This window comes from Myotis brandtii, unplaced genomic scaffold (assembly GCF_000412655.1).
Source record: "Myotis brandtii unplaced genomic scaffold, ASM41265v1 scaffold293, whole genome shotgun sequence".
Lineage (NCBI taxonomy): Eukaryota > Metazoa > Chordata > Mammalia > Chiroptera > Vespertilionidae > Myotis > Myotis brandtii.
In genome coordinates this window covers 1,884,888-1,903,097 of record NW_005361201.1, presented here as the reverse complement: position 1 = coordinate 1,903,097, position 18,210 = coordinate 1,884,888, and the positions used below count along the sequence as shown (strand labels likewise).

At 40.0% G+C, this 18,210-nt stretch overlaps 1 protein-coding gene and 1 pseudogene across 2 annotated transcripts in view; both read right to left on the bottom strand.

Annotated features, from left to right (window-relative positions):
* The window catches only part of NELL1 (neural EGFL like 1), a 731,583-nt gene that overhangs the window by 90,871 nt on the left and 622,502 nt on the right, over nucleotides 1-18,210 (bottom strand). The gene's annotated exons all lie outside the window — the stretch shown is intronic.
* The window catches only part of LOC102252115, a 70,851-nt pseudogene that overhangs the window by 20,812 nt on the left and 31,829 nt on the right, over nucleotides 1-18,210 (bottom strand).

Genomic DNA, 18,210 nt, shown 5'->3' with positions numbered 1-18,210 from the left:
CCAACTTGAAACCAGGTTCTCAACCTTTGCATCCAAGGTGAAGAGATTAGCCAAAGAACATCCTAGTACATGTATAACCCTTGGACACAGACAACAGCGTGGTGATGGCTAGAGGGGTGGGGAGCTGGGTGGAGGTAGGCCAAGGGGAGATGGGAATGGGGGGCATCTATAATAGTGTCAACAGTAAAAATAAAGTAAAACAAACAAACAGCTACCTATATGCACAATCTTGAAAAAAAATGAACATAAACTCTAAATTTAAGATACAAAAGAAGTATGCATAATAAAATAATACATACTCAATGTGTAAGAGGCTGGGCATGGCTACCTTATGAAACATACTAAGGCAGTTGGATGCTTACTCCTGATAAGTTATGATTTAAGTGAAATAGGACAACAGTCAATGATTGATTTTAATACTTTTTCTCATAGTTGATACTTTTAAAGTAGACTTAAATATATATAGTCATACTCATATCATAACCATCAGGAATACAGCTGGCTCTGCAGAACAATGCAGGTATGACTATATCAGAACCACAGACCACATAAATTGCATTGCTGGAGTGACACAATTTCCAAGATCAAGTCACAGGACTAATGTTATGCCAGGAAGTGCTCTAAGTACATGCCTTATTGGCTCATTTAATTCTCACAACATTCTAGTAGGCACTGTTATTCTCTCCATTTATAGCTAATGAAACAGACATAGAATGGTTAAGCACCTTGGCCAAACTCACACACACAGCTCAGAAGTGTAAGTCTGGGATTAAAAGCCAGGCAGGCTGGCTCCAGAATCCTTGACTTTAACCCTTCTGTCATGTCCCTTAGTGAGCAATTCCCAGTGAAGCACTTAAGAAAACAAAAAAGTACACTCTTCCTCCAAGTACCCCAGTTGTAGCATTTCTGTGAAATGTGGTGCATGTTAAAATTGTATAATAAAATGCTACTTGTCATATGTTAAACAGTGTTGGGTTCTAGGCCCAGTTACTTACAAATTTCTTTTTCACATACATAACTGTCTGGGGGATATTCATATAAATCATGGAAGACATGGGGCAAGTCTTCAATGTCAGTAACTATCCTCCACTTTGCAAGGCATCTGACATCTCTGGCTACCACCCACTAAATAACAACAGCATCCCCTCTGATCACTATGGAAACCCACAGTACCACCAGAGATTTCCAAAACTCCTCCTAGTGCCAAAAGTCTTCCCTGATGATTAGTATCTGAACTTGGCTGACTGGAGCCTCAGAAATGGACATCTATTCTCTCCCCAAAGTCACCCAAAGCAGCTCTGCTTTTATCCGTTTTATTCATTGGAGTTCCAGGTAAGATTTTGTCTAAAAAATAAAATAAAAGCTTTTTGCTACTTAAAAAAAGTTTTCAAACTACTGCCTCAGACTAGGACTCATTTCTTATCCATTTTCACTGGCCATAATAGAAACACCTGTCTGTAGTCCCTACCATCTGCACCTGTCTTATCTCCATTTTTTTTGCAGGTGAGCACACTGCTAATGCCCCCAATCACTTGTCATAACAAAGAGTTACAGTGACAGACTGCTGGCACAGCTAGAGAATGCAGTCCCTGATGCTGCTAGCAGTGCTTCTGTACTGACGTCCACTAGATATTTGTGATCCTCGAGGCCTGTGTGCCCTCTTGACTTCAGCTAGTTGGGTGCCTTGACTGGTCCAATCATAGGACATCCATGGTCTCCTGTGGTATTGGGAGCCTATGCCTCCAACAGGGTTTCATCTGGAGGGCACTGCGTTAGGCTGGAAACAAAAATACACCTGCTATTGCTGATGGAGCCCTGGACCAGGGATGAGGAGACAAGGTTCTCTGCCACTAATTAGCTCTGTGGACTTAGCATGTGACTCCCTGTCTCTAGGTTTTGGTCTCTTCCTGGGTAAAATAAGACTGCATTTCAAGATTCCAAAGTCCTTTCATCTCTGCCCTACTCCGCTTCTCTGATGCTCACAGTAGACTGTAGGTAGAAAGAGAGTGTGCGCAGCTCCGGGGCAAGGTTGGCTGCGCAGCCAGCTAAAGATGATCAAGAAAAAACTTTTCTGGGGCTATGGCTTGCATTTTTGACATGCTAACAAGCTACCAGGGTTATTCTGCCCACTTTACAAAATCAGCAGGAGATGGCAGCTCACGGAAATGGCTGGAATGGGATGAACAATAGCAATGATAACAATGCTTTAAGGAAAATGTTTTAGAATGAGCTTTTGCCTAGATTTTATTGTCTACTTAGTCACTGCATCCTCCTTGCCCCTTTCCTCTTTATACCAGAACATAACTTGTCTGTGAGGCTGTCCAAGGAACGAAAATGTGAATGAATGAGGCTCAGGGAAGAGGAGAAAAAACTGGGGCAGGAGGGAATTCTATGAGGTGATGATTGAAATGTCAAGAGTGGCTGGTCAGAAACAATCAGAAAGTGCTGTGGTAAGTTCTGGACAGTTGCTAAATGAGATTGTCAGGAGATGGACAGGGGAACTTCACAGCAAACAGAGGCCAATTTGCTAGGGAATCATTAGCATGTTGCATATTCAAAACAGGTCAGGCCTTGGAGTGGGAAGCTTCCAGTCGGAGTGCCAGCTTAGTTTTTAACTAATTGGGTGACTTTGGGCAAATTACATAATGACTTGGGGCTTCAGTTTCCTCATTGATAAACATGATTATTGGCAATATTTTCTATTACTAGCTGCTGATATTCTGTATCAGTAGAACTCCTTTCAAAATTTAAATCTTAATAAGAATCCTAATCTATACTAATAAAAGGGTAATAAGCTAATTAGACCGGGAGATCTTCTGGGGCCGAGGCAGAGGTGGTTAGGGGCAATCAGGCCGGCCGGGGGTGGAGCAGTTGGGGGCTATCAGGCAGAGTGGTTAGGGGCGATCAGGCAGGCAGACAGGTGAGCAGTTAGGAGCCAGCGGTCAGGATGTCCAACTACTGACAGTCAGATATCCCCCGAGGGGTCCCTGATTGGAGAGTGTGTAGGCCGGGCTGAGGGACACCCCCCAGCCCCCGTGCATGAATTTTGTGCACTGGGCCACTAGTATCTAAAATAAACTAAAGAGGAGCTGCCCTAGGGCCCCTGCTACTTCCTCCCCACCTATCCCAAAGGTGACCTTTAAATCAGCTCTTCAAGAACCTCAGAATGTTTGAAACCCATCAGATGGCATGCTCCCTAAGATATCTTCTATTCTAAAGTATTCTGTCATGTATTCAACAAGCATTTATTGTGAGCCTCAGCTATAAGAGATACTGCTAGGCACTGAGTATGTAAGATAATCATGACATCATACCTACCTTCCAGGGTTTTGTCCAATACTTACAAATAGTTTTCTAATTATTACTTGCTTTGTCATGCAGAATGCCTCCAGGGATAGACTGAGAAAGCCAGTGAATGGAAGTATCCCTAGCTAGTGTAGCTCTCCATAAAAATTAGTAAACTTGTATCTTATATACACATAGTCTCCTGAAACTAGCTTCATGTGATCTCATCACCAAAAGCATGTAGTAATCAATATTGAATTTCAGATTTTCAAGACTGTGGAGAAGACAGAGCTCAGATGACAGTTAAGAGCTCCTCTGCAAGATCTTGTAGCAGCCATACTCAATACCCATGTTTAATATTTCCCCTTTAGGATGTGGTCCACTGGTCCCAACATTTTGTGGTAAATATTTTCAGAGGCAGCAAAGCCTCTGTGGAATTTGGAGACAACTAAAATGCATCCCATGAAGTCCAGTGATCAAAACAGCTGATGAAGCTAGGGAATGTCCTTTGGCATCCAAAGAGAAGAATGACTACAAATTGATGATGCTGGTGTCCTCCACAGCCTCTCAAACTGGCCCTGAGCCATGACCCTGAGATATTTTTGAGCCATGAATATGTGTCTAGGTCCAAAGTAGATTGTACTAAATAAGCCATATCTATTTGGAGATTACTAGGATCTGTTGAAAAGGAAGTCTCATTACTTTGTGTTGCTGGTCACCAAATGTGGCAGTTTTAAAACATACTTTCCTACAAGAGGTGGGAGTGTATTGTTATCTACTCTTGATTCTGGGCAGGCTATGACGACTTCAACTTTTGGAGTATGAGCAGACATGAACATGTGATATTGAAATCGAGGTCACAAAGACCATGCAGCTTCTCTCTTGTTTACTGAAACACATGAATTTGGATCCCTGCATATCATGGAAGAGATCCTACTACCCTTAAGCCACCATGCTGTGTGAAAGCCCAAGTCCCATGAAGATGCCATGTGTAGTTGTCCTGGTAGACATGTCTCAACTGAGCCCAGCCTTAAAGTCAGCCCAGCCTAGGCTCCATTACGTACATAATGGAGCCTTCAAATGATTCAAGACCCAGCCATTCAAATCACACCTGTCTTTAGAGTCTTTCCAGTTGAGGCCCTACACATCATGGAATAGAGATAAGCCACTTCTGCTTGGCCTTATCTGAAGAACTGACCCAATAATACATGGGCATCATTAAAGTGTCATTGTTTTATGCCACTAAGTGGTGGGGTGGTTTGTTAGCAGCAGTAGATAAACAGAGCAGAGGAGGTCTGAGTTAGGTATCCTCTCAGGGACAGATAGAGTTCTCATCCCTTGGGAATGAAGAAGAGAGATCTTCCCGGGGCAGACTCTCTGCCAAACTAGAGATGACAGATCTGATCTGGAAATTAAAAACCTTCCCCAAACTGTCCACGACTGAGGTACTCAGCCCCTGAGGACTGGAAAGGATAACTTTAGGTTGAAACAAGGAGTCCAGAGCTATAAAACACAGAGGAGGAGGACCCACATTCATCCACACTGTTCTGTGATCCTCACTAATGAGGCAGGTTGGTGTGAAGCTCTACTTCAATGTAGCCATATATGAATTTACTACAAATCAATTCATTAAAAATCAAACCACCAAGTGAGCAATTCTCCAAACACCATCCAAGACTTATACCAGGTCTTGGATAGCTTGCCACTCTCATTTCACTACAGAGTAGGAAGTAATAGCTAACTATTGCCCAAATGACAGAAAAGGGTGTTCCTCTTTTGGCACATTCATACTTTATTTTCTCTACTGGATGGAGATCCACCACCATGCCTTGGAAAGGCAGGCAGAAGAGAGGTTCCTAGACCAGGACTCTGTAAATAAGATCATTTTGGATAGGTTTTACAGGATTACTCAGCGAGTGTATCCCCATTGAATTAGATCAAGAAACCTATATTGAATCTACGATGCATTCCTAGCCACACCTTTTCTGCATTAGTCCCTCTATCTCATCCAGTCCATCTTAAATGGTATCCAGATAGTGCCTGCACTAGGTGCTTGGTTGCAATTTTGGAGAGTTTTCTTCTTTGGCAACTTTGTTGAGTTTTTCTACGGGGGCAGGAAGGGAGCAGAAGCATCCAATTCTTAAAACTGTGTTGAGTTTGGGTCACAGGGAATATGTACAACTTGCCTAAGGTAGCAGATGAGGACAGCTTCATGGATGCATATGAGCACAGGAGTTTGGAGGGGAGGCCGCACTTAAGTCTGAGAAGTCACCAACTTTGAGAGCTCAGCTTCTGACAGTTTGTACATGATGAACAAGGGGTTAAAAAGAAACCAGTACAGGGCAGGTACATTGGCCTTGGGGTGAGATGGGATGATGGATTGCTTCCTGTCCAAATTTTCCTTCTCCAAACCATATGAAACCCTCTGTAAGATGAATAAATTATAAACCCCATTGTTTTACCACTCATATGGTTCCCATATCCCAAAAGGGAAGCCTTCTTAACCCCAGAGAGAATGCCTGGTCTTAAAAATGTATCCATTTTAACATTCTTCTGTAAATTCACTAAGCCATAAACACTGCTAAAATAGGACATGGAAGTTAGCTGTTAGGGTAAGGCTGAGGAGCAGACATGCTTACCCATCACGATGCAGTAAGAAGATTCCTTCACATGAAAGAATTTTTAAACTCCAAATGGGACATAGCAATGACTGCTGCCTTCCTAGATATATTTATTTGACCCAGTATGCTTCCCCTTTATTTAATTCTAATTGTATGAATCTTCACATTGAATAGAGTTCCATGGCCTGATTTAATGAAATTCTCCCATTGAACCAAAATGTCCACCCTTTCATTGGACTTTTAAACTCAGCAGGCTTGCCCACACACAAGACCATGACTGACAGATAAAAGCAAACCACAGACAGCATGCAGCAGCCCAGAAAAACGCCCCACACTTCTCTCAGTTTATTCTCAGCTCACTGCTCCTGCTTCCGGCTCTGCTTTCGTGGTTCCCTAACTCTTTGCCCTGGCTCCCACATTGTCTCTGGCCCTTAGGAATATGCCACTGCAGGGGGCTTTCTCTTTAGTTCCTTGGACTTCGATTTCCTCTTGGCATCCACTGAACCACACTAGCTGATTGAATCCCCAGATTCGCACTGCGGTCACAGTAACTGTCTGTCTTCAAATCATCTTCCTCTGCTTCTTGGTTTTGTTACCTTAGGCAAGCTGCTGAAATTCTTTGTGCCCTTGTCACATCAATTACGGGATGGCGATGGTAACAGTACTAACCCCCAAAGAAGACTGTAAGAATTAAGGTAGACTTTATAGTTAAAAATCCGTAAGACAGAACCTAGCTCATAGTGATCCCTTAATAAACATTAATTTGCTACTGCTGTTAACTCCAACTCATGAACAACAGGAGGGGGATTGAAACCTTACATCAGTGTTTCATAAAGTGTTCTGAAGAACTTTGATTCCTTAAGAATTTAATAGGTTTTAAGGGGCAGAAAGGTCTGGCATTGAATCTATTGGGAAATGTTAGGTTAAATAAAGTTAAATTGATTTCTGAAATTCAGGGCTATCCAGAGAAACTTTATTGAAAAGTAGGTTGTCCTTGATCCTCAAAGCAGAAATGTAAGAGTTTAAAGAAAAGCTGAATTATCTTGAGGCTGAACAATGAGTGGATATTGGATACTGATAATAGGGCTGAGTTGTATTACACATATAAACTTAAGTGAATTAATGAGAACTTGCTTGGTGCCAGGCATTGTGCATTGTTCATCCAAATTTTCTCATTTATTTTTCATATCTACCCTGTGAAGCTAAACATTACTTTTGTCCTATAGATGAGGAAACTAAGGCTAAAGTAGATAGATGCCATCTCCATGCTAGTAAGTGGTGCATCCCAATCCAAACCTAAGGCTTCTACCTCTGACTCAGCCTTCATGCCCTGGACTACCAAACTTCCTGTCACCGAGCACATCTAAGTATTTGGAGGGTTCTGTTCTCTGAACTAGTCAGTGAGCTCTGAGTTGTTTCTGTGTTTCAGAAGTGACTGATATCAATTATGGAATTATTAACAATGCTTCCCATCTGCCTCCAGTTTCCAGCTAAGAATGTTAATTAAAACACAAATCCATCCAAGAAGTTGGGGAATTTATGACTGAAGATGTTTACCAATGATTCTGGTAAAAACACCCAGCATGTGTTCAGTAAATAATACAGATATTGATTTCACAATTCACTAGATGTCGATAATTCTTCCTTTAGAAAATTATATTACCTCCAGGACAATGTGAGGGAGCTGTGGGTGTTCCTCTCCTTCATGATTCATCTAGTTCACCCATCTGCCTCAGAACTACTATATATTATCATGTTTTTATATGCACCATAGTGACATATCAGCTACAGAAAAGAGGTTATATCACCTCAGAGGCTCTCCCCAAATTGTTAAAGCAGAACAATAGAACCAGGCAAGTAACAGAACTTGAGGCTTCAGGCTTTTAGCAACCAGATGTCTACCTCTACACCACTGAGGACTAAGGCAATGGAAAAAATAGCGAATTCATCCCCAGCCACATAAAAAAGAGCTCTACTGTGCTGGCTAGTTTGCTCAGTGGTTAGATTGTCAGCCTGCAGCAGACTAAGGGGTTGTAGGTTCAATTACCAGTCAAGAGCACATACTTGGGTTGCAGTTACTTGGCCCTGGTCAGGGTGGGTTCAGGAGGCAACCAATCTCTCTCTCCCCTCCCTCTCCATCCCCCTCCCTTCCACTCTCTCTCTCTCTCAAAAAAAAAAAAAGCTGAGCTCTACTTAAGGGTAGTTTCATCCAAGCTGCTCTATGATACCTAATTCTTGCAAAAAAAAACAAAAACCCCAAAAAACAAAAACAAAAACAAAAAAACCTGTCTGATAGCTACTTCAAGCCAATGATTCCTCTGGGAATGGAGAAGTTTACAGGCCTGCTAATCATTTCCAATAACCAAGGCAGAATTATTATTATTACTAGAGGCCCAATGCATGAATTTTGTGCATGAGTAGGGTCCCTAGGCCTGGCTGGCAATCAGGGCCAATCTGTGGGGTGACTGACAGGGCAATGGGGGGGGGGGATGGAGAGGGCCCAATGGCACCCACCTTGGCTGGCCTGGGGCTTGTGGGCTGGGGGTAGCTCCTGCGTTGAGCATCTGCCCCCTGGTGGTCAGTGTATGTCAGAGTGACCAGTTGTTCCATTGTTGGGCCGATTTGCATATTAGCCTTTTATTATATCGGATTACTTTTTGTTAATCCTCACCCGAGAATATTTTTCCACTGATTTTAGGGAGAGTGGAAGAGAAAGGGAAAGACAGAAAGAAACATCAATGTGAGAGAAACACATCGATTGGTTGCCTCCTGCACAAATCCTGACCAGGACCTGGGCCGGGGAGGAGCCTGCAACTGAGGTGCATGCCCTTGACTGGAATAGAACCCTGGACCCTTTGGCTTCTAGGCTATGGCTTATCTTTTAAAAAAATCATCATAAAAGTTTGTCCATATCTTGCTATTTAAATACTGATCAGACTGCTGGCTTTTACCACTGTTAGCTTCTCAGACTACTTAGGTTTCAACCATCCCAGTTTTATGGACCTCAGAACAGTCAGTGGAAGGCACATCCTTTATGCTAGCTATCCCCAGTCACAAGCCAGAACACCAGTCCTTCCAATGAACAGCCTCTATATGACTCACATCCATTATTCTGTGCATTTCCCATCGTGTTCTTTCATCCATTTCAGGTTTTCTTTACAGGTGCTTTCCATTATGACCTCTGGAACCCCATCTTTCAAGGAAAACAGCCACTATCATTACATCCTCAACTCTTCTCAGAATCCCTCTATCTCCTGGTGTGGACCACTAATTTTTGTTAAGTCATTTGTCTATATAAGGAGAATGAGTTTGCATTCAGCATGAATCGTGCATCAGGCCATGTTCTAAGCATGAGACTATAACCTTCTTCAAAGTGGAAATCCTTCTCCTTATACCACAGGGCTACAAAGTCCAGGATCATTCTCTTACTCCTCTTTGCTGACCTTAGGTCGTTATTTCATTGATTTCCATGCACACCCCTTTAACTCTTTCAAGCTTATGACATCCCACTTTCCCACCTTTGCTCAACCTCCCATTTTTATCATCTAGAGAGCTTCTGTCACTCCATTTCATCTACTATGCATTTTAAAACATGCCTCAGAGTCTGTATCTTCATTCTTTGATTTCATAGCAATGATGTAAGTACTCATTTTTTCCCACAGGAGTTTGGGCAGTTCATCTAACTATATAACACATAACTTCAAAGTATTTAATGTTCTTTATACCAAAAAAATTTTATCAGCTTTCCACTTCAGCCCTTTACACTTTATCCCTGACCTGCCTCAAGTACCACAGTCCTTCCTTCCATTTTCCTTTGCTCTCACCCCCTATAAAATTCCTGTAGATCCCATTCAGCTTCATTTATTGCTAACACCCTCTCTTTCCCTTGAAATGTCCTACTAAATCATAATTTTCAATTAATCCAATTTTCTTTTTTTAAAATATATTTTTATTGATTTCAGAGAGGGAGAGCAAAAAAGAGACAGAAACATCAATGATGACAGAGAATCATTGATTGGCTCCTTCCTGAATGCCCCCTATTGGGGATCAAGCCTGCAACCTGGGCATGTGCCCTTGACTGGAATGGAAACTGGGACCCTTCAGTTCGAAGGCCAATGCTCTATCCACTGAGACAAACCAGCTAGGGCAATCCAATCTTCTTTCTTCCCCTCTCCTACATCAAAGCATGTAATTGCATGTGGAGAAAAGATATATAATTTTGTGATCTGGTGGCATTTCAAACAGATGATCTTAAGAAGACCCTGAGTACCATTCAGCCCTTTCTTTTCTTGTTGTCTCTAGTCAGAGCCCTTTGATTTCCCACAGTTATGATTATGTAAATTTTTAATAGATTTTTATTAATTTCAGAGAGAAAGTTAGAGGGAAAGAGAGATAGAAACATCAATGATGAGAGAGAATAATTTACGGGCTGTCTCCTACCCACCCCCTATTGGAGATCAAGCCTACAACCCAGGCATGTGCCAGGCCTGACCTGGAATTGAACTGTGACCTCCTGGTTCATAGGTTGATGCTCAAACACTGAGGTATGCAGGCCTGGCTGTAAGTTTTAAGTCTCTCCTTATCAAGGTTGCCCAACTCCTCTTTCAGCAGAAAGCTCTGAACTAGACTGTGGAGACACATAGACCTGGGTATGAATCTCAACTTCACCATTTCCAAGTGTGTGTAACTTCTTACCTTCTTGATGCCTTGGTTTACTTATCTTTAATAGTAGCCACTGTGAATATTAAAATATATAAAATACAAAATATGTCACAAATTAGTCGTCTATATGTTGCTGATTATTGTGGGATTTTGATGAAAAAGGAAGGATTTGCCTCTCATTTAATGGAAAAAAATTAATTTCCTTTCCCACATCTAGGAATATTCTTCTATTTTCCCATTTAAGTAGCAGGGTGTCTCTACCTAAAACTAACCCTTAGGTAACTGTTGTGATCCAGTCTCTTTAAGGTCTATGCTGAAACATTGCTCAGTTTCCTAGTTTTTCCTACTCATTTATATATTTTCCCTTTGAAGTTTTATATTTCAGTTTTCAATATTTGGGATTACTCTCTATATCCAGCTTTTTTATTTTTGTTTTTCATTTTTCACTCAACAGTGTATTGCAAGAGCATTTCTCCCCTAATAATTTCAAAGCTTTTGAAAACAGGATGTCAATGGTTGTGCAATACTCTAAGAATACACTATAATTTATATAACTATGCCTTATTTGTTGGACATAAAAATTGTTTCCATTTTTCATTACTAAAATTATGCTGTGATTATTACCTTTGTACATAAACCTTCATCTACATCTATGATTCTACCCACAGGGTAGAATTTCATAAGTGGACTTACATGGTCCAAAGCTATATTTTTAAGGCTCTTTACACGCATTATCAAATTGCTTTTCAAGAAGATTATATGAATTTATACACCCTCCAGCTGTGCATGAAAGAGATGGTCTCACCATACCCTCACTGTCATTAAGAATATTTCCTGTTAAATTTCCAACCTCTCTCTCTACTAGTTCTTACAACAATGGCTAAAAATATATTCAAGTGTTGTGCCTCCTAAAAATAATAATTTTCTCCCCAGTGCCTCACTTTGCAGGCCATCTTATTCTTTTCACAGCCAGGTTTCCTGGCAACTGATCAGTCTTCAGCCTTGGTCTCTATCACATAATCTTCCTATTGTCATCTTAATTAGACCCTCACCCCTCCACTAGCAAATATTTCCAGAGACCTCCTAATTACTCAGTCTAGCAGATTGTTCTTGCCATTTACTACACATTAAATGTAAGCACATGACACTGCTAACCTTTTTCTAAAAATTCTTGATTCCTTGGCTTCTGGGACACAATTTTCTTCTGTTTTTCTCTCATTTGTCCTTAAACTTTCTTTTCCAGGGCTAACTACTTTGTAGGTTGTCTTCTATTTCTCTTTACATTTCCTCCAGCTTACTTAATATATACTCATGGCTTTGGCAACAACCTATTGCTGATAAATCCCAAATCTTCACCTTTAGTCCAACTACTTCAATAAACCATAATAAGGACATTACATTTAAATGTGCATTGAATTTATTTAAGTAGATATCATGGGAACTTAAAGCCTAAAAGTCTGAAATTAAATTAATCCTCCCCTCAAGCTCCCTACTCTTTTATTGACTATATTGGTGAAGGGCACCACTATCTATGCCTATCTTTAAGAAGAACATCTAGAAGTAATGGATTTACCTCATGGTTCTTAACCAATAGTCAATAAAATCTTACAAAATAATGTTCAACCCCACACAAATGACCCTTGCAATTGTATCTCTAACACTATTCATCTCCATTGCATTCTGGATTTTCTGCATTTCAAACTTCTCCTAGATTACAGAGCACAACAATATGACACATGTCTCTAAGACTTTTCCATTTTCTCCTATAATGTTCCACCCACATAACACATTATATCAACCTATGCAACAAAGATATATTCAATTTTAAATTAGCACCAAGAAAAATTCCTTAATCAAGACTTCCTCTTGCTCAGCTAGACTTGGCCTTTTCTTCCCCTGTGCTTTAAATTGAACACTTGCATATCTTTTCCTATTCAGACCAGAACACTTCCTTAAATTTGCTTATTTATACATTTTTCCTCTGTTCAATTGCCTACCCCTTAAGGTATGCACCATTTCTGTTTATCTTTGTAACCTTAGTTTATGGAATTTATTGAGAGTCTACACAAATGATCCTGGCACTGTGAAGTCAATATATCAGGTTGAAGAAACTATCTTAAAAATCGCCTTCTTCAAAACATTTTTTGGTCTCTGCATCTCATGGAAAACAGGTGTATTTCTTCCTCTGTACCTCCTACATATTTCTGATGAAATTTCCACTATGCTTCTTCCACAAACCCCACCTTATTTTAGAGCATTTTTGATTTACATAGTTATCTTGCTTTTTAAGGATAGACCCAGATTCTTATTCATTTTTTTTTGTTTCTATAAAGCCTATAGTAATAGATTCCCAATAAATATATGTTTATACAGGTGAATGTCAAAAGTGATAAGATCAATATGAAGAAAATATCAAAAGCTACTGAGGGAATACTTTCACTCTACCCTAAAAAGAAATGCACTCCTGCATTTAAAAATAGAAAACTAATATATATACACAAAATAAGTCTCTTAGACTATTGAGAATAGGCAGTACAGGGCAGTGATCCCTAAGAAAAAACAGGAAATCCATATAATTTCCCCTAGCATAATGCCCAGTATCCAGGCCACAGTGCAGAGACAGATAACGTCAAACAGCAGGTTAAACTTTGCAGATGATAAGTCAATAAAACTGAAGACATAACAATAGAATATATGCACAAAGAGAGAATAACAATGAACAAAGTCTGATTGACCTATGGGAGAATATCAAGCAGTCTAAGACACAAATTACTGAGTCCCGAAAAGAAAAAAAGGATGGAAGAGTATCAGAAAGTAACTTATTTTAAGAAATAATGGCTAAACTCATGGCCATAATTTTTCCAAAGTTGATGAGAACCATAACATTACATACCCCAAAAATTCAACAAACCCTAAGTAGAAGGACATAAAGAAAACCTCACGGAGGTTTTATTAATCAAATGGATGAAAACCAGGGATAAAAAACATCTTAGAAAGCCACCAGATTAAAAAAAATACATTATGTAAAAGAGAGTAATGATAAAATGATCACATATGTCTCTTCAAAAAACAAACAACATTTAAACCAGAAAAACACAGTAACTTTTTAAAGGATTGAAAGGAAAAACTGTCAACCTATAATTCTACATTCAGTGAAAACATCTTTAAATAATGAAAGTATAAGGCATTCTTAGACAAAAAAAAGCTGAGAGAATCAATCACCAACCAACTGCAGTACACTGAATATTTAAGAAAACCCACATAAAGATGAAAGAGCTCTAGAAATGGTAAACATATGAGTAAATATAAAAGGCACTTTTTTCATTTCTTTGAGTTGGCCTTAAAGACCTAATAGTTATCTATTTTGGAGTTTACAGCACATGTAGATATACAATTTATGACTAAAATAGCACAAGGGATCAAAAGGAAGGAATAAAAATTTAATGTTACATAAGATATAAAAAAACTGTGATAAGGTGCTTGTTCTACATGTGAAATAATTTAATATTATCTGAAGGTAGATTGTGATAAGTTAAAGATGTGTATTGTAAACCCTGGAGCAATATCTAAAAGAAATAAAACAGAGAGTTATAGCTAACAAGCCAAAAGTGAAGATAAAATGGAATCATAAAAAACAATCCTAAAGAAGCTGGGAAAGGAGAGGGGAAAAGAAATAAAGAAAAGATGGTATAAATAAAATACAAATAGCAACATGATAGATGAAAAGCCAACCATAAAAATAAATGTTTTAAATGAAAATACCCCGACTATTCTAATATAAAGGTAGAGATTGTGAGATTGGATTAAAATAACAAGACCCAATTATACCCTACCAAAGTAAGTAATTGAAATATAAAGACATTGATCTAATCTAATAAAAGAGAAACATGCAAATTGACCGCCCCTCCGCTATGCCCCAAGCCATGCCCACCAGCCAATCAGAGCGACTATATGCAAATTAACCCAAACAAGATGGTGGCCAGCAGCCATGGAGCTGGAGCAAGAAGGAGGCTTGGTTGCCCCGGCGATGGAGGAAGCCAAGCTTCCCTCCACTCAAGGCAACAGAGTTTCAATTATAGAAGATAAAAAATCCAAGATACCTGCTTCCAGCCAGCCTCCACTGGGAGCTTGGGTGGCTGGGGGCCATGGCCAGCCTGCAAAAAGCCATCAGTCCCTCACCCAGGCTGACCAGGCACCCCAGCAGGACCCCCCTCCCTGAAGGGGGTGTGGCCAGTCTGAAAACGGCCCTCAGCCCCTCACCCAGGCTAGCCAGGCACCCCAGCGGGACCCCCACCCTGATCCGGGACACCCTCAGGGCAAACCAGCTGGCTCCCACCCATGCACTAGGCCTCTATCCTATATAACAAAAGGGTAATATGCAAATTGACCCTAACAGCAGAACGATGGGGAATGACTGGTCACTATGACACACACTGACCACCAGGGGGCAGACGCTCAATGCAGGAGCTGCCCCCTGGTGTTCATTGCGCTCCCACAGGGGGAGCTCTGCTCAGCCATAAGCCAGGCTGACGGCTGCCAGTACAGCGGTGGTGGTGGGAGCCTCTCCCGCCTCCTCAGCAGCGCTAAGGATGTCTGACTGCAACTTAGGCCTGCTCCCCGCTGGCAAGTGGACATCCCCCAAGGGCTCCCGGGCTGCCAGAGGAATGTCTGACTGCCTGCTTGGGCCCACCCCCCCGGGGAGTGGGCCTAAGCCAGCAGGTGGTCATCCCTCAAGGGGTCCCAGACTGCGAGAGGGCACAGACTGGGCTGAGGAACCCCCCTGAGTGTACAAATTTTTGTCCACTGGGCCTCTAGTACTAGTATAAAAAGATATACCATGCACACACAGCAATAAAAATAAATCTAGGTTAACTATAATATCAACTACTTGAAAACAAGTAATAAGGAGGGATATATATATGCCTAATATGCTAAGTGTCCAACTGATCAGTTGACGTGAACTGAACACCAGGGGGAAGACACTCCAACTGGTAGGTTAGCTTGTTGCTGGGGTCCAGTGGATCGGGACTGGGTGAGACATCCTGGATACTCACCCTGGAGCCCGCCCATGATCCATCTCCAGCCAGCCAGCTGGCCTCTATTGGCCTGATCGGCACTGGGCATAATGGCACCCGATCGGCTTCGATCGCCTGCCCGGCTGAGGGACCCCACCCATGCATGAATTCATGCACCGGGCCTCTAGTATTATATAATGCTCAAAAGTGTCAATTAATCAATAAGATATAATGATCCTAAATGTGTATGCACATACTAATTGAGATTCAAAGTACACGAAGAAATACTGATAGACTTAAAGTTAAAACAGAATAATCTATAATTATTGTTTGATATATCAAGACCAGTCTCTCAAAATTAACAGAAAAATAATATATAATGAGAGGGTAATATGCAAATTGACTGAACGGGGAACTACTGGTTGCTATGATGCACACTGATTACCAGGGGGCAGATGCTCAATGCAGGAGCTGTCCCCTGGTGGTCAGTGCACTCCCACAGTGGGAGCACCGCTCAGCCACAAGCCCGGCTGATGGTTGGTAAGCACTGCTGCAGTGGCGGGAGCCTCTCCCGCTTTCACGGCAGTGCTAAGGATGTCCGACTGCAGCTTAGACTGACTCCCCATGAATGTCCTGCACTGGGCCTCTAGTTAGACAATATATTAGCAATGACAGAAGATTTGAACAACACTATCAACCAACTTTACCTAACTCACATTTATAAAATCCTCCACCTAAAATTCATTTTAAGAGCATATGAAACAATAAGTTAGATTATATGCTGGACTATTTAACAATTTTTAATAGATTTAAAAATACAAATCATAGCGACTTAAGTAATTTTTATTACAAAGCCAAAATTAAAATGGAAGTAAATAATAAAATATATTTGAAATATTCCCAAATATTTAAGAAATTTAAAATGCACAGACACGTATAAAGGCTGGCAAATGTAGGTTTGCTATTGTTCATATAAAATAATACAAGAATTAATCAACAACAATACAAGAATAAATTCTGTGTTCATGTACTCACAACTGTAAGCCTCCTTTTGCCCGGCCCTATATATCCATGGGTCAAAGAGAAAGTTACAAGTAAAATTGTAACATTGTGTGAATTATATTAAAAGAAAAACAGAAAATACAAAAATTGGTGATATGCTGTTAAAGCAGTGATTAAAGGAAGATAGCACTGAATACATAAATACATGAAAAGAAGAAAGATTTCAAATCAACGACCTAAAATTCCATGCTAAAATTTAAAAAGAACAAACTATACTCAGAGTAAACAAAAGGGAGAAAATAATAAAGATAAGAGCAGCAATAAATAATACAGGAAAAGGATAACCAATAGAGGAAAAGCAATAAATTCAAAATCTGGTTCTTTGAATAGCTCAATAAAGCTATTAAACCTTTAGACAGGATTATTAAAAGAAAAACAAAAATGATCACTACAAATTTTAGAGATGTAAAATTGATGCCCAGAGAAAATTATGAACCATAAATAAGGGGGACATTTGCAATACATTCAACAGTAAAGATAAATAAATGAAAAATTCTTTGAAAGCACCAACTATCAAGGTCACTGAAGAAAAAAAATAGGAGACTTCCACGCTGGCAAAATATAAATTAGGGACTAGTGTTATCCACATGATACCATAAAATTCTCTAGGAAAATACATAAAATAACTTGTTTCCATGACATTAGGCATCAGACAATGAATGACAACAAATATTCTGTGCTTTGAATTTTTTATCTATCAGATAAAGGAACTTCTTACCTGAGACATATTGTGAGGAGCAAATGAGGTTGTATATGTGAAACTCTCTAGCAAAACAACAGAAAGGTCAGTAAATGCTTCTTTCTTTCCCCACTTCCCCTTTTGTTTCCAGGCATTACTAAACTTCTGCATGCCAAAATAATTTAAAGGCAATTATGTGTGTTACTATGGAAGCTCTCCCCAGAACACTTCAGGTCCAAAGCAAATTCTAGGTAAAATTAAATAGCACTTTTAGATGATGTTATCCTATCTCATACAAATACACAGACACACATGTGTGCACATGTGTGCCTACATATGCACAATAAAGAAATTAATTAAGGAACTTCTTAAAGAATTGTGTCCCTTAGAAGAGAAGAATCAGTCTCCCTAACACTTTTGTTAGCTCTAAACATTTTAGCATCTGTCAGGCTGAATTAAACACATATCATACTCTTTTAGTTACCAAATGTCACTTACTGTGATTTCCTGATCCTACTTTCCCAGAATCTTTTATATCTCTTTTAGTGGACTCAACATAAAAGGGATTACCAAATCAGGAGTCTGAATGCAGCCTCTTAAAAACAGCCTCTTTATTAACTGGCTTACAGAGATTTTATAATAGTCAATATATTTGAATAATTGTCTAGGAAGAGCATGGGCTTTGGAATCATAAAATCCTGAAACTAAATTCCAGCTTCTCACACTTAACTAGTTTTCTGAGTTCTAAACCCATGTTAGCCTTAATTTCATATTCACTAAAAGGACATATCAACATTCTGGGGTACAAAGAATTAAATCAGAAGATACAAATGAAATGTCTGGCACAGTGTATGGCACAAAACTTCTCTTCTGTTCATTCCCCACC